Here is a 26,575-nt window from a genome sequence, read left to right as displayed (position 1 = left end):
TTCCCAGCACGGGAACCTTGAGTTCTATAAGATAAAGCCATAAACATGTTTGTCTGAGTCTTCTATCAAAAGTTACAGCTATTCATATGAAGTTGTACAAAAACGCTTTCTTTCGCCAAGACAGTGCGTTTCTCACTGTTACATGCATTTGAATGGGGAACTCCACCGAAACAAAGTATAGGTTTTCATTATGTGAATAACTTGGAAATCTTAGCTCAAACAGCTGCAAAACCTGTTTTCCCAGCACGGAGACCTTGAGTTCTATAATATAAGGCCATAAACATGTTTGTCTGAGTCTTCTATCAAAAGTTACAGCTATTTCTATGAAGTTGTACAAAAACGCTTTCTTTCGCCAAGACAGTGCGTTTCTCACTGTTACATGCATTTGAATGGGGAACTCGACCGAAACAAAGTATAGGTTTTCATTATGTGAATAACTTGGAAATCTTAGCTCAAACAGCTGCAAAACCTGTTTGCCCAGCACGGGAACCTTGAGTTCTATAAGATACAGCCATAAACATGTGTATCCGAGTCTTCTATCAAAAGTTACAGCTATTCATATGAAGTTGTACAAAAACGCTTTCTTTCGCCAAGACAGTGCGTTTCTCACTGTTACATGCATTTGAATGGGGAACTCGACCGAAACAAAGTATAGGTTTTCATTATGTGAATAACTTGGAAATCTTAGCTCAAACAGCTGCAAAACCAGTTTTCCCAGCACGGAGACCTTGAGTTCTATAAGATAAAGCCATAAACATGTTTGTCTGAGTCTTCTATCAAAAGTTACAGCTATTTATATGAAGTTGTACAAAAACGCTTTCTTTCGCCAAGACAGTGCGTTTCTCACTGTTACATGCATTTGAATGGGGAACTCCACCGAAACAAAGTATAGGTTTTCATTATGTGAATAACTTGGAAATCTTAGCTCAAACAGCTACAAAACCTGTTTTCCCAGCACGGGAACCTTGAGTTCTATAAGATAAAGCCATAAACATGTGTATCCGAGTCTTCTATCAAAAGTTACAGCTATTTATATGAAGTTGTACAAAAACGCTTTCTTTCGCCAAGACAGTGCGTTTCTCACTGTTACATGCATTTGAATGGGGAACTCGACCGAAACAAAGTATAGGTTTTCATTATGTGAATAACTTGGAAATCTTAGCTCAAACAGCTGCATAACCTGTTTTCCCAGCACGGAGACCTTGAGTTCTATAAGATAAAGCCATAAACATGTTTGTCTGAGTCTTCTATCAAAAGTTACAGCTATTTCTATGAAGTTGTACAAAAACGCTTTCTTTCGCCAAGACAGTGCGTTTCTCACTGTTACATGCATTTGAATGGGGAACTCGACCGAAACAAAGTATAGGTTTTCATTATGTGAATAACTTGGAAATCTTAGCTCAAACAGCTGCAAAACCTGTTTTCCCAGCACGGAGACCTTGAGTTCTATAATATAAGGCCATAAACATGTTTGTCTGAGTCTTCTATCAAAAGTTACAGCTATTTCTATGAAGTTGTACAAAAACGCTTTCTTTCGCCAAGACAGTGCGTTTCTCACTGTTACATGCATTTGAATGGGGAACTCGACCGAAACAAAGTATAGGTTTTCATTATGTGAATAACTTGGAAATCTTAGCTCAAACAGCTGCAAAACCTGTTTGCCCAGCACGGGAACCTTGAGTTCTATAAGATACAGCCATAAACATGTGTATCCGAGTCTTCTATCAAAAGTTACAGCTATTCATATGAAGTTGTACAAAAACGCTTTCTTTCGCCAAGACAGTGCGTTTCTCACTGTTACATGCATTTGAATGGGGAACTCGACCGAAACAAAGTATAGGTTTTCATTATGTGAATAACTTGGAAATCTTAGCTCAAACAGCTGCAAAACCTGTTTTCCCAGCACGGGAACCTTGAGTTCTATAAGATAAAGCCATAAACATGTGTATCCGAGTCTTCTATCAAAAGTTACAGCTATTCATATGAAGTTGTACAAAAACGCTTTCTTTCGCCAAGACAGTGCGTTTCTCACTGTTACATGCATTTGAATGGGGAACTCCACCGAAACAAAGTATAGGTTTTCATTATGTGAATAACTTGGAAATCTTAGCTCAAACAGCTGCAAAACCTGTTTTCCCAGCACGGGAACCTTGAGTTCTATAAGATAAAGCCATAAACATGTGTATCCGAGTCTTCTATCAAAAGTTACAGCTATTTATATGAAGTTGTACAAAAACGCTTTCTTTCGCCAAGACAGTGCGTTTCTCACTGTTACATGCATTTGAATGGGGAACTCCACCGAAACAAAGTACAAGTTTTCATTATGTGAATAACTTGGAAATCTTAGCTCAAACAGCTGCAAAACCTGTTTTCCCAGCACGGAGACCTTGAGTTCTATAAGATAAAGCCATAAACATGTTTGTCTGAGTCTTCTATCAAAAGTTACAGCTATTTATATGAAGTTGTACAAAAACGCTTTCTTTCGCCAAGACAGTGCGTTTCTCACTGTTACATGCATTTGAATGGGGAACTCCACCGAAACAAAGTATAGGTTTTCATTATGTGAATAACTTGGAAATCTTAGCTCAAACAGCTACAAAACCTGTTTTCCCAGCACGGGAACCTTGAGTTCTATAAGATAAAGCCATAAACATGTGTATCCGAGTCTTCTATCAAAAGTTACAGCTATTTATATGAAGTTGTACAAAAACGCTTTCTTTCGCCAAGACAGTGCGTTTCTCACTGTTACATGCATTTGAATGGGGAACTCGACCGAAACAAAGTATACGTTTTCATTATGTGAATAACTTGGAAATCTTAGCTCAAACAGCTGCGTAACCTGTTTTCCCAGCACGGAGACCTTGAGTTCTATAAGATAAAGCCATAAACATGTTTGTCCGAGTCTTCTATCAAAAGTTACAGCTATTTCTATGAAGTTGTACAAAAACGCTTTCTTTCGCCAAGACAGTGCGTTTCTCACTGTTACATGCATTTGAATGGGGAACTCGACCGAAACAAAGTATACGTTTTCATTATGTGAATAACTTGGAAATCTTAGCTCAAACAGCTGCAAAACCAGTTTTCCCAGCACGGAGACCTTGAGTTCTATAAGATAAGGCCATAAACATGTTTGTCTGAGTCTTCTATCAAAAGTTACAGCTATTTCTATGAAGTTGTACAAAAACGCTTTCTTTCGCCAAGACAGTGCGTTTCTCACTGTTACATGCATTTGAATGGGGAACTCCACCGAAACAAAGTATAGGTTTTCATTATGTGAATAACTTGGAAATCTTAGCTCAAACAGCTGCAAAACCTGTTTTCCCAGCACGGAGACCTTGAGTTCTATAATATAAGGCCATAAACATGTTTGTCTGAGTCTTCTATCAAAAGTTACAGCTATTTCTATGAAGTTGTACAAAAACGCTTTCTTTCGCCAAGACAGTGCGTTTCTCACTGTTACATGCATTTGAATGGGGAACTCCACCGAAACAAAGTATAGGTTTTCATTATGTGAATAACTTGGAAATCTTAGCTCAAACAGCTGCAAAACCTGTTTTCCCAGCACGGAGACCTTGAGTTCTATAATATAAGGCCATAAACATGTTTGTCTGAGTCTTCTATCAAAAGTTACAGCTATTTCTATGAAGTTGTACAAAAACGCTTTCTTTCGCCAAGACAGTGCGTTTCTCACTGTTACATGCATTTGAATGGGGAACTCGACCGAAACAAAGTATAGGTTTTCATTATGTGAATAACTTGGAAATCTTAGCTCAAACAGCTGCAAAACCTGTTTGCCCAGCACGGGAACCTTGAGTTCTATAAGATACAGCCATAAACATGTGTATCCGAGTCTTCTATCAAAAGTTACAGCTATTCATATGAAGTTGTACAAAAACGCTTTCTTTCGCCAAGACAGTGCGTTTCTCACTGTTACATGCATTTGAATGGGGAACTCCACCGAAACAAAGTATAGGTTTTCATTATGTGAATAACTTGGAAATCTTAGCTCAAACAGCTGCAAAACCTGTTTTCCCAGCACGGGAACCTTGAGTTCTATAAGATAAAGCCATAAACATGTGTATCCGAGTCTTCTATCAAAAGTTACAGCTATTTATATGAAGTTGTACAAAAACGCTTTCTTTCGCCAAGACAGTGCGTTTCTCACTGTTACATGCATTTGAATGGGGAACTCGACCGAAACAAAGTATAGGTTTTCATTATGTGAATAACTTGGAAATCTTAGCTCAAACAGCTGCAAAACCTGTTTGCCCAGCACGGGAACCTTGAGTTCTATAAGATAAAGCCATAAACATGTGTATCCGAGTCTTCTATCAAAAGTTACAGCTATTTATATGAAGTTGTACAAAAACGCTTTCTTTCGCCAAGACAGTGCGTTTCTCACTGTTACATGCATTTGAATGGGGAACTCCACCGAAACAAAGTACAAGTTTTCATTATGTGAATAACTTGGAAATCTTAGCTCAAACAGCTGCAAAACCAGTTTTCCCAGCACGGAGACCTTGAGTTCTATAAGATAAAGCCATGAACATGTTTGTCTGAGTCTTCTATCAAAAGTTACAGCTATTTATATGAAGTTGTACAAAAACGCTTTCTTTCGCCAAGACAGTGCGTTTCTCACTGTTACATGCATTTGAATGGGGAACTCCACCGAAACAAAGTATAGGTTTTCATTATGTGAATAACTTGGAAATCTTAGCTCAAACAGCTACAAAACCTGTTTTCCCAGCACGGGAACCTTGAGTTCTATAAGATAAAGCCATAAACATGTGTATCCGAGTCTTCTATCAAAAGTTACAGCTATTTATATGAAGTTGTACAAAAACGCTTTCTTTCGCCAAGACAGTGCGTTTCTCACTGTTACATGCATTTGAATGGGGAACTCGACCGAAACAAAGTATAGGTTTTCATTATGTGAATAACTTGGAAATCTTAGCTCAAACAGCTGCATAACCTGTTTTCCCAGCACGGAGACCTTGAGTTCTATAAGATAAAGCCATAAACATGTTTGTCCGAGTCTTCTATCAAAAGTTACAGCTATTTCTATGAAGTTGTACAAAAACGCTTTCTTTCGCCAATACAGTGCGTTTCTCACTGTTACATGCATTTGAATGGGGAACTCGACCGAAACAAAGTATAGGTTTTAATTATGTGAATAACTTGGAAATCTTAGCTCAAACAGCTGCAAAACCTGTTTGCCCAGCACGGGAACCTTGAGTTCTATAAGATAAAGCCATAAACATGTGTATCCGAGTCTTCTATCAAAAGTTACAGCTATTCATATGAAGTTGTACAAAAACGCTTTCTTTCGCCAAGACAGTGCGTTTCTCACTGTTACATGCATTTGAATGGGGAACTCGACCGAAACAAAGTATAGGTTTTCATTATGTGAATAACTTGGAAATCTTAGCTCAAACAGCTGCAAAACCTGTTTTCCCAGCACGGGAACCTTGAGTTCTATAAGATAAAGCCATAAACATGTGTATCCGAGTCTTCTATCAAAAGTTACAGCTATTCATATGAAGTTGTACAAAAACGCTTTCTTTCGCCAAGACAGTGCGTTTCTCACTGTTACATGCATTTGAATGGGGAACTCCACCGAAACAAAGTACAAGTTTTCATTATGTGAATAACTTGGAAATCTTAGCTCAAACAGCTGCAAAACCAGTTTTCCCAGCACGGAGACCTTGAGTTGTATAAGATAAAGCCATAAACATGTTTGTCTGAGTCTTCTATCAAAAGTTACAGCTATTTCTATGAAGTTGTACAAAAACGCTTTCTTTCGCCAAGACAGTGCGTTTCTCACTGTTACATGCATTTGAATGGGGAACTCGACCGAAACAAAGTATAGGTTTTCATTATGTGAATAACTTGGAAATCTTAGCTCAAACAGCTGCAAAACCTGTTTTCCCAGCACGGAGACCTTGAGTTCTATAATATAAGGCCATAAACATGTTTGTCTGAGTCTTCTATCAAAAGTTACAGCTATTTCTATGAAGTTGTACAAAAACGCTTTCTTTCGCCAAGACAGTGCGTTTCTCACTGTTACATGCATTTGAATGGGGAACTCGACCGAAACAAAGTATAGGTTTTCATTATGTGAATAACTTGGAAATCTTAGCTCAAACAGCTGCAAAACCTGTTTGCCCAGCACGGGAACCTTGAGTTCTATAAGATAAAGCCATAAACATGTGTATCCGAGTCTTCTATCAAAAGTTACAGCTATTCATATGAAGTTGTACAAAAACGCTTTCTTTCGCCAAGACAGTGCGTTTCTCACTGTTACATGCATTTGAATGGGGAACTCCACCGAAACAAAGTACAAGTTTTCATTATGTGAATAACTTGGAAATCTTAGCTCAAACAGCTGCAAAACCTGTTTTCCCAGCACGGAGACCTTGAGTTCTATAAGATAAAGCCATAAACATGTTTGTCTGAGTCTTCTATCAAAAGTTACAGCTATTTCTATGAAGTTGTACAAAAACGCTTTCTTTCGCCAAGACAGTGCGTTTCTCACTGTTACATGCATTTGAATGGGGAACTCGACCGAAACAAAGTATAGGTTTTCATTATGTGAATAACTTGGAAATCTTAGCTCAAACAGCTGCAAAACCTGTTTGCCCAGCACGGGAACCTTGAGTTCTATAAGATAAAGCCATAAACATGTGTATCCGAGTCTTCTATCAAAAGTTACAGCTATTCATATGAAGTTGTACAAAAACGCTTTCTTTCGCCAAGACAGTGCGTTTCTCACTGTTACATGCATTTGAATGGGGAACTCGACCGAAACAAAGTATAGGTTTTCATTATGTGAATAACTTGGAAATCTTAGCTCAAACAGCTGCAAAACCAGTTTTCCCAGCACGGAGACCTTGAGTTCTATAATATAAGGCCATAAACATGTTTGTCTGAGTCTTCTATCAAAAGTTACAGCTATTTCTATGAAGTTGTACAAAAACGCTTTCTTTCGCCAAGACAGTGCGTTTCTCACTGTTACATGCATTTGAATGGGGAACTCGACCGAAACAAAGTACAAGTTTTCATTATGTGAATAACTTGGAAATCTTAGCTCAAACAGCTGCAAAACCAGTTTTCCCAGCACGGAGACCTTGAGTTCTATAAGATAAAGCCATAAACATGTTTGTCTGAGTCTTCTATCAAAAGTTACAGCTATTTATATGAAGTTGTACAAAAACGCTTTCTTTCGCCAAGACAGTGCGTTTCTCACTGTTACATGCATTTGAATGGGGAACTCGACCGAAACAAAGTATAGGTTTTCATTATGTGAATAACTTGGAAATCTTAGCTCAAACAGCTACAAAACCTGTTTTCCCAGCACGGGAACCTTGAGTTCTATAAGATAAAGCCATAAACATGTTTGTCTGAGTCTTCTATCAAAAGTTACAGCTATTTCTATGAAGTTGTACAAAAACGCTTTCTTTCGCCAAGACAGTGCGTTTCTCACTGTTACATGCATTTGAATGGGGAACGCCACCGAAACAAAGTATAGGTTTTCATTATGTGAATAACTTGGAAATCTTAGCTCAAACAGCTGCAAAACCTGTTTTCCCAGCACGGAGACCTTGAGTTCTATAAGATAAGGCCATAAACATGTTTGTCTGAGTCTTCTATCAAAAGTTACAGCTATTTCTATGAAGTTGTACAAAAACGCTTTCTTTCGCCAAGACAGTGCATTTCTCACTGTTACATGCATTTGAATGGGGAACTCGACCGAAACAAAGTATAGGTTTTCATTATGTGAATAACTTGGAAATCTTAGCTCAAACAGCTGCAAAACCAGTTTTCCCAGCACGGAGACCTTGAGTTCTATAAGATAAAGCCATAAACATGTTTGTCTGAGTCTTCTATCAAAAGTTACAGCTATTTCTATGAAGTTGTACAAAAACGCTTTCTTTCGCCAAGACAGTGCGTTTCTCACTGTTACATGCATTTGAATGGGGAACTCGACCGAAACAAAGTATAGGTTTTCATTATGTGAATAACTTGGAAATCTTAGCTCAAACAGCTGCAAAACCTGTTTGCCCAGCACGGGAACCTTGAGTTCTATAAGATACAGCCATAAACATGTGTATCCGAGTCTTCTATCAAAAGTTACAGCTATTCATATGAAGTTGTACAAAAACGCTTTCTTTCGCCAAGACAGTGCGTTTCTCACTGTTACATGCATTTGAATGGGGAACTCCACCGAAACAAAGTATAGGTTTTCATTATGTGAATAACTTGGAAATCTTAGCTCAAACAGCTGCAAAACCAGTTTTCCCAGCACGGAGACCTTGAGTTCTATAAGATAAAGCCATAAACATGTTTGTCTGAGTCTTCTATCAAAAGTTACAGCTATTTATATGAAGTTGTACAAAAACGCTTTCTTTCGCCAAGACAGTGCGTTTCTCACTGTTACATGCATTTGAATGGGGAACTCGACCGAAACAAAGTATAGGTTTTCATTATGTGAATAACTTGGAAATCTTAGCTCAAACAGCTGCATAACCTGTTTTCCCAGCACGGAGACCTTGAGTTCTATAAGATAAAGCCATAAACATGTTTGTCCGAGTCTTCTATCAAAAGTTACAGCTATTTATATGAAGTTGTACAAAAACGCTTTCTTTCGCCAAGACAGTGCGTTTCTCACTGTTACATGCATTTGAATGGGGAACTCGACCGAAACAAAGTATAGGTTTTCATTATGTGAATAACTTGGAAATCTTAGCTCAAACAGCTACAAAACCTGTTTTCCCAGCACGGGAACCTTGAGTTCTATAAGATAAAGCCATAAACATGTGTATCCGAGTCTTCTATCAAAAGTTACAGCTATTTATATGAAGTTGTACAAAAACGCTTTCTTTCGCCAAGACAGTGCGTTTCTCACTGTTACATGCATTTGAATGGGGAACTCGACCGAAACAAAGTATACGTTTTCATTATGTGAATAACTTGGAAATCTTAGCTCAAACAGCTGCAAAACCTGTTTTCCCAGCACGGGAACCTTGAGTTCTATAAGATAAAGCCATAAACATGTTTGTCCGAGTCTTCTATCAAAAGTTACAGCTATTTCTATGAAGTTGTACAAAAACGCTTTCTTTCGCCAATACAGTGCGTTTCTCACTGTTACATGCATTTGAATGGGGAACTCCACCGAAACAAAGTATAGGTTTTCATTATGTGAATAACTTGGAAATCTTAGCTCAAACAGCTGCAAAACCTGTTTGCCCAGCACGGGAACCTTGAGTTCTATAAGATAAAGCCATAAACATGTGTATCCGAGTCTTCTATCAAAAGTTACAGCTATTTATATGAAGTTGTACAAAAACGCTTTCTTTCGCCAAGACAGTGCGTTTCTCACTGTTACATGCATTTGAATGGGGAACTCCACCGAAACAAAGTACAAGTTTTCATTATGTGAATAACTTGGAAATCTTAGCTCAAACAGCTGCAAAACCAGTTTTCCCAGCACGGAGACCTTGAGTTCTATAAGATAAAGCCATAAACATGTTTGTCTGAGTCTTCTATCAAAAGTTACAGCTATTTATATGAAGTTGTACAAAAACGCTTTCTTTCGCCAAGACAGTGCGTTTCTCACTGTTACATGCATTTGAATGGGGAACTCCACCGAAACAAAGTATAGGTTTTCATTATGTGAATAACTTGGAAATCTTAGCTCAAACAGCTACAAAACCTGTTTTCCCAGCACGGGAACCTTGAGTTCTATAAGATAAAGCCATAAACATGTGTATCCGAGTCTTCTATCAAAAGTTACAGCTATTTATATGAAGTTGTACAAAAACGCTTTCTTTCGCCAAGACAGTGCGTTTCTCACTGTTACATGCATTTGAATGGGGAACTCGACCGAAACAAAGTATAGGTTTTCATTATGTGAATAACTTGGAAATCTTAGCTCAAACAGCTGCATAACCTGTTTTCCCAGCACGGAGACCTTGAGTTCTATAAGATAAAGCCATAAACATGTTTGTCCGAGTCTTCTATCAAAAGTTACAGCTATTTCTATGAAGTTGTACAAAAACGCTTTCTTTCGCCAATACAGTGCGTTTCTCACTGTTACATGCATTTGAATGGGGAACTCGACCGAAACAAAGTATAGGTTTTAATTATGTGAATAACTTGGAAATCTTAGCTCAAACAGCTGCAAAACCTGTTTGCCCAGCACGGGAACCTTGAGTTCTATAAGATAAAGCCATAAACATGTGTATCCGAGTCTTCTATCAAAAGTTACAGCTATTTATATGAAGTTGTACAAAAACGCTTTCTTTCGCCAAGACAGTGCGTTTCTCACTGTTACATGCATTTGAATGGGGAACTCGACCGAAACAAAGTATAGGTTTTCATTATGTGAATAACTTGGAAATCTTAGCTCAAACAGCTGCAAAACCTGTTTTCCCAGCACGGGAACCTTGAGTTCTATAAGATAAAGCCATAAACATGTGTATCCGAGTCTTCTATCAAAAGTTACAGCTATTTCTATGAAGTTGTACAAAAACGCTTTCTTTCGCCAAGACAGTGCGTTTCTCACTGTTACATGCATTTGAATGGGGAACTCGACCGAAACAAAGTATAGGTTTTCATTATGTGAATAACTTGGAAATCTTAGCTCAAACAGCTGCAAAACCTGTTTGCCCAGCACGGAGACCTTGAGTTCTATAAGATAAGGCCATAAACATGTTTGTCTGAGTCTTCTATCAAAAGTTACAGCTATTTCTATGAAGTTGTACAAAAACGCTTTCTTTCGCCAAGACAGTGCGTTTCTCACTGTTACATGCATTTGAATGGGGAACTCGACCGAAACAAAGTATAGGTTTTCATTATGTGAATAACTTGGAAATCTTAGCTCAAACAGCTGCAAAACCTGTTTTCCCAGCACGGGAACCTTGAGTTCTATAAGATAAAGCCATAAACATGTGTATCCGAGTCTTCTATCAAAAGTTACAGCTATTCATATGAAGTTGTACAAAAACGCTTTCTTTCGCCAAGACAGTGCGTTTCTCACTGTTACATGCATTTGAATGGGGAACTCCACCGAAACAAAGTATAGGTTTTCATTATGTGAATAACTTGGAAATCTTAGCTCAAACAGCTGCAAAACCTGTTTGCCCAGCACGGGAACCTTGAGTTCTATAAGATAAAGCCATAAACATGTGTATCCGAGTCTTCTATCAAAAGTTACAGCTATTCATATGAAGTTGTACAAAAACGCTTTCTTTCGCCAAGACAGTGCGTTTCTCACTGTTACATGCATTTGAATGGGGAACTCGACCGAAACAAAGTATAGGTTTTCATTATGTGAATAACTTGGAAATCTTAGCTCAAACAGCTACAAAACCTGTTTTCCCAGCACGGGAACCTTGAGTTCTATAAGATAAAGCCATAAACATGTGTATCCGAGTCTTCTATCAAAAGTTACAGCTATTTATATGACGTTGTACAAAAACGCTTTCTTTCGCCAAGACAGTGCGTTTCTCACTGTTACATGCATTTGAATGGGGAACTCGACCGAAACAAAGTATAGGTTTTCATTATGTGAATAACTTGGAAATCTTAGCTCAAACAGCTGCAAAACCTGTTTTCCCAGCACGGGAACCTTGAGTTCTATAAGATAAAGCCATAAACATGTGTATCCGAGTCTTCTATCAAAAGTTACAGCTATTCATATGAAGTTGTACAAAAACGCTTTCTTTCGCCAAGACAGTGCGTTTCTCACTGTTACATGCATTTGAATGGGGAACTCGACCGAAACAAAGTATAGGTTTTCATTATGTGAATAACTTGGAAATCTTAGCTCAAACAGCTGCAAAACCTGTTTGCCCAGCACGGAGACCTTGAGTTCTATAATATAAGGCCATAAACATGTTTGTCTGAGTCTTCTATCAAAAGTTACAGCTATTTCTATGAAGTTGTACAAAAACGCTTTCTTTCGCCAATACAGTGCGTTTCTCACTGTTACATGCATTTGAATGGGGAACTCGACCGAAACAAAGTATACGTTTTCATTATGTGAATAACTTGAAAATCTTAGCTCAAACAGCTGCAAAACCTGTTTTCCCAGCACGGGAACCTTGAGTTCTATAAGATAAAGCCATAAACATGTTTGTCTGAGTCTTCTATCAAAAGTTACAGCTATTTCTATGAAGTTGTACAAAAACGCTTTCTTTCGCCAAGACAGTGCGTTTCTCACTGTTACATGCATTTGAATGGGGAACTCGACCGAAACAAAGTACAAGTTTTCATTATGTGAATAACTTGGAAATCTTAGCTCAAACAGCTGCAAAACCTGTTTTCCCAGCACGGAGACCTTGAGTTCTATAAGATAAAGCCATAAACATGTGTATCCGAGTCTTCTATCAAAAGTTACAGCTATTTATATGAAGTTGTACAAAAACGCTTTCTTTCGCCAAGACAGTGCGTTTCTCACTGTTACATGCATTTGAATGGGGAACTCGACCGAAACAAAGTATAGGTTTTCATTATGTGAATAACTTGGAAATCTTAGCTCAAACAGCTGCAAAACCTGTTTTCCCAGCACGGGAACCTTGAGTTCTATAAGATAAAGCCATAAACATGTGTATCCGAGTCTTCTATCAAAAGTTACAGCTATTTCTATGAAGTTGTACAAAAACGCTTTCTTTCGCCAATACAGTGTGTTTCTCACTGTTACATGCATTTGAATGGGGAACTCGACCGAAACAAAGTATAGGTTTTCATTATGTGAATAACTTGGAAATCTTAGCTCAAACAGCTGCAAAACCTGTTTTCCCAGCACGGGAACCTTGAGTTCTATAAGATAAAGCCATAAACATGTGTATCCGAGTCTTCTATCAAAAGTTACAGCTATTTATATGAAGTTGTACAAAAACGCTTTCTTTCGCCAAGACAGTGCGTTTCTCACTGTTACATGCATTTGAATGGGGAACTCGACCGAAACAAAGTATAGGTTTTCATTATGTGAATAACTTGGAAATCTTAGCTCAAACAGCTGCAAAACCTGTTTTCCCAGCACGGGAACCTTGAGTTCTATAAGATAAAGCCATAAACATGTGTATCCGAGTCTTCTATCAAAAGTTACAGCTATTCATATGAAGTTGTACAAAAACGCTTTCTTTCGCCAAGACAGTGCGTTTCTCACTGTTACATGCATTTGAATGGGGAACTCGACCGAAACAAAGTATAGGTTTTCATTATGTGAATAACTTGGAAATCTTAGCTCAAACAGCTGCAAAACCTGTTTGCCCAGCACGGAGACCTTGAGTTCTATAATATAAGGCCATAAACATGTTTGTCTGAGTCTTCTATCAAAAGTTACAGCTATTTCTATGAAGTTGTACAAAAACGCTTTCTTTCGCCAATACAGTGCGTTTCTCACTGTTACATGCATTTGAATGGGGAACTCGACCGAAACAAAGTATACGTTTTCATTATGTGAATAACTTGAAAATCTTAGCTCAAACAGCTGCAAAACCTGTTTTCCCAGCACGGGAACCTTGAGTTCTATAAGATAAAGCCATAAACATGTTTGTCTGAGTCTTCTATCAAAAGTTACAGCTATTTCTATGAAGTTGTACAAAAACGCTTTCTTTCGCCAAGACAGTGCGTTTCTCACTGTTACATGCATTTGAATGGGGAACTCGACCGAAACAAAGTACAAGTTTTCATTATGTGAATAACTTGGAAATCTTAGCTCAAACAGCTGCAAAACCTGTTTTCCCAGCACGGAGACCTTGAGTTCTATAAGATAAAGCCATAAACATGTGTATCCGAGTCTTCTATCAAAAGTTACAGCTATTTATATGAAGTTGTACAAAAACGCTTTCTTTCGCCAAGACAGTGCGTTTCTCACTGTTACATGCATTTGAATGGGGAACTCGACCGAAACAAAGTATAGGTTTTCATTATGTGAATAACTTGGAAATCTTAGCTCAAACAGCTGCAAAACCTGTTTTCCCAGCACGGGAACCTTGAGTTCTATAAGATAAAGCCATAAACATGTGTATCCGAGTCTTCTATCAAAAGTTACAGCTATTTCTATGAAGTTGTACAAAAACGCTTTCTTTCGCCAATACAGTGTGTTTCTCACTGTTACATGCATTTGAATGGGGAACTCGACCGAAACAAAGTATAGGTTTTCATTATGTGAATAACTTGGAAATCTTAGCTCAAACAGCTGCAAAACCTGTTTTCCCAGCACGGGAACCTTGAGTTCTATAAGATAAAGCCATAAACATGTGTATCCGAGTCTTCTATCAAAAGTTACAGCTATTTCTATGAAGTTGTACAAAAACGCTTTCTTTCGCCAATACAGTGTGTTTCTCACTGTTACATGCATTTGAATGGGGAACTCGACCGAAACAAAGTATAGGTTTTCATTATGTGAATAACTTGGAAATCTTAGCTCAAACAGCTGCAAAACCTGTTTTCCCAGCACGGGAACCTTGAGTTCTATAAGATAAAGCCATAAACATGTGTATCCGAGTCTTCTATCAAAAGTTACAGCTATTTATATGAAGTTGTACAAAAACGCTTTCTTTCGCCAAGACAGTGCGTTTCTCACTGTTACATGCATTTGAATGGGGAACTCCACCGAAACAAAGTACAAGTTTTCATTATGTGAATAACTTGGAAAACTTAGCTCAAACAGCTGCAAAACCAGTTTTCCCAGCACGGGAACCTTGAGTTCTATAAGATAAAGCCATAAACATGTTTGTCTGAGTCTTCTATCAAAAGTTACAGCTATTTATATGAAGTTGTACAAAAACGCTTTCTTTCGCCAAGACAGTGCGTTTCTCACTGTTACATGCATTTGAATGGGGAACTCGACCGAAACAAAGTATAGGTTTTCATTATGTGAATAACTTGGAAATCTTAGCTCAAACAGCTGCAAAACCTGTTTTCCCAGCACGGGAACCTTGAGTTCTATAAGATAAAGCCATAAACATGTGTATCCGAGTCTTCTATCAAAAGTTACAGCTATTTATATGAAGTTGTACAAAAACGCTTTCTTTCGCCAATACAGTGCGTTTCTCACTGTTACATGCATTTGAATGGGGAACTCGACCGAAACAAAGTATATGTTTTCATTATGTGAATAACTTGGAAATCTTAGCTCAAACAGCTGCAAAACCTGTTTTCCCAGCACGGGAACCTTGAGTTCTATAAGATAAAGCCATAAACATGTGTATCCGAGTCTTCTATCAAAAGTTACAGCTATTCATATGAAGTTGTACAAAAACGCTTTCTTTCGCCAAGACAGTGTGTTTCTCACTGTTACATGCATTTGAATGGGGAACTCGACCGAAACAAAGTATAGGTTTTCATTATGTGAATAACTTGGAAATCTTAGCTCAAACAGCTGCAAAACCTGTTTTCCCAGCACGGAGACCTTGAGTTCTATAAGATAAAGCCATAAACATGTTTGTCTGAGTCTTCTATCAAAAGTTACAGCTATTTATATGAAGTTGTACAAAAACGCTTTCTTTCGCCAAGACAGTGCGTTTCTCACTGTTACATGCATTTGAATGGGGAACTCGACCGAAACAAAGTATAGGTTTTCATTATGTGAATAACTTGGAAATCTTAGCTCAAACAGCTGCAAAACCTGTTTTCCCAGCACGGAGACCTTGAGTTCTATAAGATAAAGCCATAAACATGTTTGTCTGAGTCTTCTATCAAAAGTTACAGCTATTTCTATGAAGTTGTACAAAAACGCTTTCTTTCGCCAAGACAGTGCGTTTCTCACTGTTACATGCATTTGAATGGGGAACTCGACCGAAACAAAGTATAGGTTTTCATTATGTGAATAACTTGGAAATCTTAGCTCAAACAGCTGCATAACCTGTTTTCCCAGCACGGAGACCTTGAGTTCTATAAGATAAAGCCATAAACATGTTTGTCCGAGTCTTCTATCAAAAGTTACAGCTATTTCTATGAAGTTGTACAAAAACGCTTTCTTTCGCCAATACAGTGCGTTTCTCACTGTTACATGCATTTGAATGGGGAACTCGACCGAAACAAAGTATAGGTTTTCATTATGTGAATAACTTGGAAATCTTAGCTCAAACAGCTGCAAAACCTGTTTTCCCAGCACGGAGACCTTGAGTTCTATAAGATAAAGCCATAAACATGTTTGTCTGAGTCTTCTATCAAAAGTTACAGCTATTTCTATGAAGTTGTACAAAAACGCTTTCTTTCGCCAAGACTGCGTTTCTCACTGTTACATGCATTTGAATGGGGAACTCGACCGAAACAAAGTATAGGTTTTCATTATGTGAATAACTTGGAAATCTTAGCTCAAACAGCTGCAAAACCTGTTTTCCCAGCACGGAGACCTTGAGTTCTATAAGATAAAGCCATAAACATGTGTATCCGAGTCTTCTATCAAAAGTTACAGCTATTTATATGAAGTTGTACAAAAACGCTTTCTTTCGCCAAGACAGTGCGTTTCTCACTGTTACATGCATTTGAATGGGGAACTCGACCGAAACAAAGTATAGGTTTTCATTATGTGAATAACTTGGAAATCTTAGCTCAAACAGCTGCAAAACCTGTTTTCCCAGCACGGAGACCTTGAGTTCTATAAGATAAAGCCATAAACATGTGTATCCGAGTCTTCTATCAAAAGTTACAGCTATTTATATGAAGTTGTACAAAAACGCTTTCTTTCGCCAAGACAGTGCGTTTCTCACTGTTACATGCATTTGAATGGGGAACTCGACCGAAACAAAGTATAGGTTTTCATTATGTGAATAACTTGGAAATCTTAGCTCAAACAGCTGCAAAACCTGTTTTCCCAGCACGGGAACCTTGAGTTCTATAAGATAAAGCCATAAACATGTGTATCCGAGTCTTCTATCAAAAGTTACAGCTATTTCTATGAAGTTGTACAAAAACGCTTTCTTTCGCCAAGACAGTGCGTTTCTCACTGTTACATGCATTTGAATGGGGAACTCGACCGAAACAAAGTATAGGTTTTCATTATGTGAATAACTTGGAAATCTTAGCTCAAACAGCTGCAAAACCTGTTTTCCCAGCACGGAGACCTTGAGTTCTATAAGATAAGGCCATAAACATGTTTGTCTGAGTCTTCTATCAAAAGTTACAGCTATTTCTATGAAGTTGTACAAAAACGCTTTCTTTCGCCAAGACAGTGCGTTTCTCACTGTTACATGCATTTGAATGGGGAACTCGACCGAAACAAAGTACAAGTTTTCATTATGTGAATAACTTGGAAATCTTAGCTCAAACAGCTGCAAAACCAGTTTTCCCAGCACGGAGACCTTGAGTTCTATAAGATAAAGCCATAAACATGTTTGTCTGAGTCTTCTATCAAAAGTTACAGCTATTTATATGAAGTTGTACAAAAACGCTTTCTTTCGCCAAGACAGTGCGTTTCTCACTGTTACATGCATTTGAATGGGGAACTCGACCGAAACAAAGTATAGGTTTTCATTATGTGAATAACTTGGAAATCTTAGCTCAAACAGCTACAAAACCTGTTTTCCCAGCACGGGAACCTTGAGTTCTATAAGATAAAGCCATAAACATGTGTATCCGAGTCTTCTATCAAAAGTTACAGCTATTTATATGAAGTTGTACAAAAACGCTTTCTTTCGCCAAGACAGTGCGTTTCTCACTGTTCATTTGAATGGGGAACTCGACCGAAACAAAGTATAGGTTTTCATTATGTGAATAACTTGGAAATCTTAGCTCAAACAGCTGCAAAACCTGTTTTCCCAGCACGGGAACCTTGAGTTCTATAAGATAAAGCCATAAACATGTTTGTCTGAGTCTTCTATCAAAAGTTACAGCTATTTCTATGAAGTTGTACAAAAACGCTTTCTTTCGCCAAGACAGTGCGTTTCTCACTGTTACATGCATTTGAATGGGGAACTCGACCGAAACAAAGTATAGGTTTTCATTATGTGAATAACTTGGAAATCTTAGCTCAAACAGCTGCAAAACCTGTTTTCCCAGCACGGGAACCTTGAGTTCTATAAGATAAAGCCATAAACATGTGTATCCGAGTCTTCTATCAAAAGTTACAGCTATTCATATGAAGTTGTACAAAAACGCTTTCTTTCGCCAAGACAGTGCGTTTCTCACTGTTACATGCATTTGAATGGGGAACTCGACCGAAACAAAGTACAAGTTTTCATTATGTGAATAACTTGGAAATCTTAGCTCAAACAGCTGCAAAACCTGTTTTCCCAGCACGGAGACCTTGAGTTCTATAAGATAAAGCCATAAACATGTTTGTCTGAGTCTTCTATCAAAAGTTACAGCTATTTCTATGAAGTTGTACAAAAACGCTTTCTTTCGCCAAGACAGTGCGTTTCTCACTGTTACATGCATTTGAATGGGGAACTCGACCGAAACAAAGTATAGGTTTTCATTATGTGAATAACTTGGAAATCTTAGCTCAAACAGCTGCAAAACCTGTTTTCCCAGCACGGGAACCTTGAGTTCTATAAGATAAAGCCATAAACATGTGTATCCGAGTCTTCTATCAAAAGTTACAGCTATTCATATGAAGTTGTACAAAAACGCTTTCTTTCGCCAAGACAGTGCGTTTCTCACTGTTACATGCATTTGAATGGGGAACTCGACCGAAACAAAGTATAGGTTTTCATTATGTGAATAACTTGGAAATCTTAGCTCAAACAGCTGCATAACCTGTTTTCCCAGCACGGAGACCTTGAGTTCTATAAGATAAAGCCATAAACATGTTTGTCCGAGTCTTCTATCAAAAGTTACAGCTATTTCTATGAAGTTGTACAAAAACGCTTTCTTTCGCCAATACAGTGCGTTTCTCACTGTTACATGCATTTGAATGGGGAACTCGACCGAAACAAAGTATATGTTTTCATTATGTGAATAACTTGGAAATCTTAGCTCAAACAGCTGCAAAACCTGTTTTCCCAGCACGGAGACCTTGAGTTCTATAATATAAGGCCATAAACATGTGTATCCGAGTCTTCTATCAAAAGTTACAGCTATTTATATGAAGTTGTACAAAAACGCTTTCTTTCGCCAAGACAGTGCGTTTCTCACTGTTCATTTGAATGGGGAACTCGACCGAAACAAAGTATAGGTTTTCATTATGTGAATAACTTGGAAATCTTAGCTCAAACAGCTGCAAAACCTGTTTTCCCAGCACGGGAACCTTGAGTTCTATAAGATAAAGCCATAAACATGTTTGTCTGAGTCTTCTATCAAAAGTTACAGCTATTTCTATGAAGTTGTACAAAAACGCTTTCTTTCGCCAAGACAGTGCGTTTCTCACTGTTACATGCATTTGAATGGGGAACTCGACCGAAACAAAGTATAGGTTTTCATTATGTGAATAACTTGGAAATCTTAGCTCAAACAGCTGCAAAACCTGTTTTCCCAGCACGGGAACCTTGAGTTCTATAAGATAAAGCCATAAACATGTGTATCCGAGTCTTCTATCAAAAGTTACAGCTATTCATATGAAGTTGTACAAAAACGCTTTCTTTCGCCAAGACAGTGCGTTTCTCACTGTTACATGCATTTGAATGGGGAACTCGACCGAAACAAAGTACAAGTTTTCATTATGTGAATAACTTGGAAATCTTAGCTCAAACAGCTGCAAAACCTGTTTTCCCAGCACGGAGACCTTGAGTTCTATAAGATAAAGCCATAAACATGTTTGTCTGAGTCTTCTATCAAAAGTTACAGCTATTTCTATGAAGTTGTACAAAAACGCTTTCTTTCGCCAAGACAGTGCGTTTCTCACTGTTACATGCATTTGAATGGGGAACTCGACCGAAACAAAGTATAGGTTTTCATTATGTGAATAACTTGGAAATCTTAGCTCAAACAGCTGCAAAACCTGTTTTCCCAGCACGGGAACCTTGAGTTCTATAAGATAAAGCCATAAACATGTGTATCCGAGTCTTCTATCAAAAGTTACAGCTATTCATATGAAGTTGTACAAAAACGCTTTCTTTCGCCAAGACAGTGCGTTTCTCACTGTTACATGCATTTGAATGGGGAACTCGACCGAAACAAAGTATAGGTTTTCATTATGTGAATAACTTGGAAATCTTAGCTCAAACAGCTGCATAACCTGTTTTCCCAGCACGGAGACCTTGAGTTCTATAAGATAAAGCCATAAACATGTTTGTCCGAGTCTTCTATCAAAAGTTACAGCTATTTCTATGAAGTTGTACAAAAACGCTTTCTTTCGCCAATACAGTGCGTTTCTCACTGTTACATGCATTTGAATGGGGAACTCGACCGAAACAAAGTATATGTTTTCATTATGTGAATAACTTGGAAATCTTAGCTCAAACAGCTGCAAAACCTGTTTTCCCAGCACGGAGACCTTGAGTTCTATAATATAAGGCCATAAACATGTTTGTCTGAGTCTTCTATCAAAAGTTACAGCTATTTCTATGAAGTTGTACAAAAACGCTTTCTTTCGCCAATACAGTGCGTTTCTCACTGTTACATGCATTTGAATGGGGAACTCGACCGAAACAAAGTATAGGTTTTCATTATGTGAATAACTTGGAAATCTTAGCTCAAACAGCTGCAAAACCTGTTTTCCCAGCACGGAGACCTTGAGTTCTATAAGATAAAGCCATAAACATGTTTGTCTGAGTCTTCTATCAAAAGTTACAGCTATTTCTATGAAGTTGTACAAAAACGCTTTCTTTCGCCAAGACTGCGTTTCTCACTGTTACATGCATTTGAATGGGGAACTCGACCGAAACAAAGTATAGGTTTTCATTATGTGAATAACTTGGAAATCTTAGCTCAAACAGCTGCAAAACCTGTTTTCCCAGCACGGAGACCTTGAGTTCTATAAGATAAAGCCATAAACATGTGTATCCGAGTCTTCTATCAAAAGTTACAGCTATTTATATGAAGTTGTACAAAAACGCTTTCTTTCGCCAAGACAGTGCGTTTCTCACTGTTACATGCATTTGAATGGGGAACTCGACCGAAACAAAGTATAGGTTTTCATTATGTGAATAACTTGGAAATCTTAGCTCAAACAGCTGCAAAACCTGTTTTCCCAGCACGGAGACCTTGAGTTCTATAAGATAAAGCCATAAACATGTGTATCCGAGTCTTCTATCAAAAGTTACAGCTATTTATATGAAGTTGTACAAAAACGCTTTCTTTCGCCAAGACAGTGCGTTTCTCACTGTTACATGCATTTGAATGGGGAACTCGACCGAAACAAAGTATAGGTTTTCATTATGTGAATAACTTGGAAATCTTAGCTCAAACAGCTGCAAAACCTGTTTTCCCAGCACGGGAACCTTGAGTTCTATAAGATAAAGCCATAAACATGTGTATCCGAGTCTTCTATCAAAAGTTACAGCTATTTCTATGAAGTTGTACAAAAACGCTTTCTTTCGCCAAGACAGTGCGTTTCTCACTGTTACATGCATTTGAATGGGGAACTCCACCGAAACAAAGTATAGGTTTTCATTATGTGAATAACTTGGAAATCTTAGCTCAAACAGCTGCAAAACCTGTTTTCCCAGCACGGAGACCTTGAGTTCTATAAGATAAGGCCATAAACATGTTTGTCTGAGTCTTCTATCAAAAGTTACAGCTATTTCTATGAAGTTGTACAAAAACGCTTTCTTTCGCCAAGACAGTGCGTTTCTCACTGTTACATGCATTTGAATGGGGAACTCGACCGAAACAAAGTACAAGTTTTCATTATGTGAATAACTTGGAAATCTTAGCTCAAACAGCTGCAAAACCAGTTTTCCCAGCACGGAGACCTTGAGTTCTATAAGATAAAGCCATAAACATGTTTGTCTGAGTCTTCTATCAAAAGTTACAGCTATTTATATGAAGTTGTACAAAAACGCTTTCTTTCGCCAAGACAGTGCGTTTCTCACTGTTACATGCATTTGAATGGGGAACTCGACCGAAACAAAGTATAGGTTTTCATTATGTGAATAACTTGGAAATCTTAGCTCAAACAGCTACAAAACCTGTTTTCCCAGCACGGGAACCTTGAGTTCTATAAGATAAAGCCATAAACATGTGTATCCGAGTCTTCTATCAAAAGTTACAGCTATTTATATGAAGTTGTACAAAAACGCTTTCTTTCGCCAAGACAGTGCGTTTCTCACTGTTCATTTGAATGGGGAACTCGACCGAAACAAAGTATAGGTTTTCATTATGTGAATAACTTGGAAATCTTAGCTCAAACAGCTGCAAAACCTGTTTTCCCAGCACGGGAACCTTGAGTTCTATAAGATAAAGCCATAAACATGTTTGTCTGAGTCTTCTATCAAAAGTTACAGCTATTTCTATGAAGTTGTACAAAAACGCTTTCTTTCGCCAAGACAGTGCGTTTCTCACTGTTACATGCATTTGAATGGGGAACTCGACCGAAACAAAGTATAGGTTTTCATTATGTGAATAACTTGGAAATCTTAGCTCAAACAGCTGCAAAACCTGTTTTCCCAGCACGGGAACCTTGAGTTCTATAAGATAAAGCCATAAACATGTGTATCCGAGTCTTCTATCAAAAGTTACAGCTATTCATATGAAGTTGTACAAAAACGCTTTCTTTCGCCAAGACAGTGCGTTTCTCACTGTTACATGCATTTGAATGGGGAACTCGACCGAAACAAAGTACAAGTTTTCATTATGTGAATAACTTGGAAATCTTAGCTCAAACAGCTGCAAAACCTGTTTTCCCAGCACGGAGACCTTGAGTTCTATAAGATAAAGCCATAAACATGTTTGTCTGAGTCTTCTATCAAAAGTTACAGCTATTTCTATGAAGTTGTACAAAAACGCTTTCTTTCGCCAAGACAGTGCGTTTCTCACTGTTACATGCATTTGAATGGGGAACTCGACCGAAACAAAGTATAGGTTTTCATTATGTGAATAACTTGGAAATCTTAGCTCAAACAGCTGCAAAACCTGTTTTCCCAGCACGGAGACCTTGAGTTCTATAATATAAGGCCATAAACATGTTTGTCTGAGTCTTCTATCAAAAGTTACAGCTATTTCTATGAAGTTGTACAAAAACGCTTTCTTTCGCCAAGACAGTGCGTTTCTCACTGTTACATGCATTTGAATGGGGAACTCGACCGAAACAAAGTATAGGTTTTCATTATGTGAATAACTTGGAAATCTTAGCTCAAACAGCTGCAAAACCTGTTTGCCCAGCACGGGAACCTTGAGTTCTATAAGATAAAGCCATAAACATGTGTATCCGAGTCTTCTATCAAAAGTTACAGCTATTCATATGAAGTTGTACAAAAACGCTTTCTTTCGCCAAGACAGTGCGTTTCTCACTGTTACATGCATTTGAATGGGGAACTCCACCGAAACAAAGTACAAGTTTTCATTATGTGAATAACTTGGAAATCTTAGCTCAAACAGCTGCAAAACCAGTTTTCCCAGCACGGAGACCTTGAGTTCTATAAGATAAAGCCATAAACATGTTTGTCTGAGTCTTCTATCAAAAGTTACAGCTATTTCTATGAAGTTGTACAAAAACGCTTTCTTTCGCCAAGACAGTGCGTTTCTCACTGTTACATGCATTTGAATGGGGAACTCCACCGAAACAAAGTACAAGTTTTCATTATGTGAATAACTTGGAAATCTTAGCTCAAACAGCTGCAAAACCTGTTTTCCCAGCACGGAGACCTTGAGTTCTATAAGATAAAGCCATAAACATGTTTGTCTGAGTCTTCTATCAAAAGTTACAGCTATTTATATGAAGTTGTACAAAAACGCTTTCTTTCGCCAAGACAGTGCGTTTCTCACTGTTACATGCATTTGAATGGGGAACTCGACCGAAACAAAGTATAGGTTTTCATTATGTGAATAACTTGGAAATCTTAGCTCAAACAGCTGCAAAACCTGTTTTCCCAGCACGGAGACCTTGAGTTCTATAAGATAAAGCCATAAACATGTTTGTCTGAGTCTTCTATCAAAAGTTACAGCTATTTCTATGAAGTTGTACAAAAACGCTTTCTTTCGCCAAGACAGTGCGTTTCTCACTGTTACATGCATTTGAATGGGGAACTCGACCGAAACAAAGTATAGGTTTTCATTATGTGAATAACTTGGAAATCTTAGCTCAAACAGCTACAAAACCTGTTTTCCCAGCACGGGAACCTTGAGTTCTATAAGATAAAGCCATAAACATGTTTGTCTGAGTCTTCTATCAAAAGTTACAGCTATTTCTATGAAGTTGTACAAAAACGCTTTCTTTCGCCAAGACAGTGCGTTTCTCACTGTTACATGCATTTGAATGGGGAACTCGACCGAAACAAAGTATAGGTTTTCATTATGTGAATAACTTGGAAATCTTAGCTCAAACAGCTGCAAAACCTGTTTTCCCAGCACGGAGACCTTGAGTTCTATAAGATAAGGCAATAAACATGTTTGTCTGAGTCTTCTATCAAAAGTTACAGCTATTTCTATGAAGTTGTACAAAAACGCTTTCTTTCGCCAAGACAGTGCGTTTCTCACTGTTACATGCATTTGAATGGGGAACTCGACCGAAACAAAGTATAGGTTTTCATTATGTGAATAACTTGGAAATCTTAGCTCAAACAGCTGCAAAACCTGTTTTCCCAGCACGGAGACCTTGAGTTCTATAAGATAAGGCCATAAACATGTTTGTCTGAGTCTTCTATCAAAAGTTACAGCTATTTCTATGAAGTTGTACAAAAACGCTTTCTTTCGCCAAGACAGTGCATTTCTCACTGTTACATGCATTTGAATGGGGAACTCGACCGAAACAAAGTATAGGTTTTCATTATGTGAATAACTTGGAAATCTTAGCTCAAACAGCTGCAAAACCTGTTTTCCCAGCACGGAGACCTTGAGTTCTATAAGATAAAGCCATAAACATGTGTATCCGAGTCTTCTATCAAAAGTTACAGCTATTCATATGAAGTTGTACAAAAACGCTTTCTTTCGCCAAGACAGTGCATTTCTCACTGTTACATGCATTTGAATGGGGAACTCGACCGAAACAAAGTATAGGTTTTCATTATGTGAATAACTTGGAAATCTTAGCTCAAACAGCTGCAAAACCTGTTTTCCCAGCACGGAGACCTTGAGTTCTATAAGATAAAGCCATAAACATGTGTATCCGAGTCTTCTATCAAAAGTTACAGCTATTCATATGAAGTTGTACAAAAACGCTTTCTTTCGCCAAGACAGTGCGTTTCTCACTGTTACATGCATTTGAATGGGGAACTCGACCGAAACAAAGTATAGGTTTTCATTATGTGAATAACTTGGAAATCTTAGCTCAAACAGCTGCAAAACCTGTTTTCCCAGCACGGAGACCTTGAGTTCTATAAGATAAGGCCATAAACATGTTTGTCTGAGTCTTCTATCAAAAGTTACAGCTATTTCTATGAAGTTGTACAAAAACGCTTTCTTTCGCCAAGACAGTGCGTTTCTCACTGTTACATGCATTTGAATGGGGAACTCGACCGAAACAAAGTACAAGTTTTCATTATGTGAATAACTTGGAAATCTTAGCTCAAACAGCTGCAAAACCAGTTTTCCCAGCACGGAGACCTTGAGTTCTATAAGATAAAGCCATAAACATGTTTGTCTGAGTCTTCTATCAAAAGTTACAGCTATTTATATGAAGTTGTACAAAAACGCTTTCTTTCGCCAAGACAGTGCGTTTCTCACTGTTACATGCATTTGAATGGGGAACTCGACCGAAACAAAGTATAGGTTTTCATTATGTGAATAACTTGGAAATCTTAGCTCAAACAGCTGCAAAACCTGTTTTCCCAGCACGGGAACCTTGAGTTCTATAAGATAAAGCCATAAACATGTGTATCCGAGTCTTCTATCAAAAGTTACAGCTATTCATATGAAGTTGTACAAAAACGCTTTCTTTCGCCAAGACAGTGCGTTTCTCACTGTTACATGCATTTGAATGGGGAACTCGACCGAAACAAAGTACAAGTTTTCATTATGTGAATAACTTGGAAATCTTAGCTCAAACAGCTGCAAAACCTGTTTTCCCAGCACGGAGACCTTGAGTTCTATAAGATAAAGCCATAAACATGTTTGTCTGAGTCTTCTATCAAAAGTTACAGCTATTTCTATGAAGTTGTACAAAAACGCTTTCTTTCGCCAAGACAGTGCGTTTCTCACTGTTACATGCATTTGAATGGGGAACTCGACCGAAACAAAGTATAGGTTTTCATTATGTGAATAACTTGGAAATCTTAGCTCAAACAGCTGCAAAACCTGTTTTCCCAGCACGGGAACCTTGAGTTCTATAAGATAAAGCCATAAACATGTGTATCCGAGTCTTCTATCAAAAGTTACAGCTATTCATATGAAGTTGTACAAAAACGCTTTCTTTCGCCAAGACAGTGCGTTTCTCACTGTTACATGCATTTGAATGGGGAACTCCACCGAAACAAAGTATAGGTTTTCATTATGTGAATAACTTGGAAATCTTAGCTCAAACAGCTGCAAAACCTGTTTTCCCAGCACGGAGACCTTGAGTTCTATAATATAAGGCCATAAACATGTT

The sequence above is a fragment of the Maylandia zebra genome, linkage group LG5 (assembly GCF_041146795.1).
Source record: "Maylandia zebra isolate NMK-2024a linkage group LG5, Mzebra_GT3a, whole genome shotgun sequence".
NCBI lineage: Eukaryota > Metazoa > Chordata > Actinopteri > Cichliformes > Cichlidae > Maylandia > Maylandia zebra.
The sequence above is the reverse complement of the archived record's forward strand: the minus strand, read 5'-3'. Positions refer to the sequence as shown.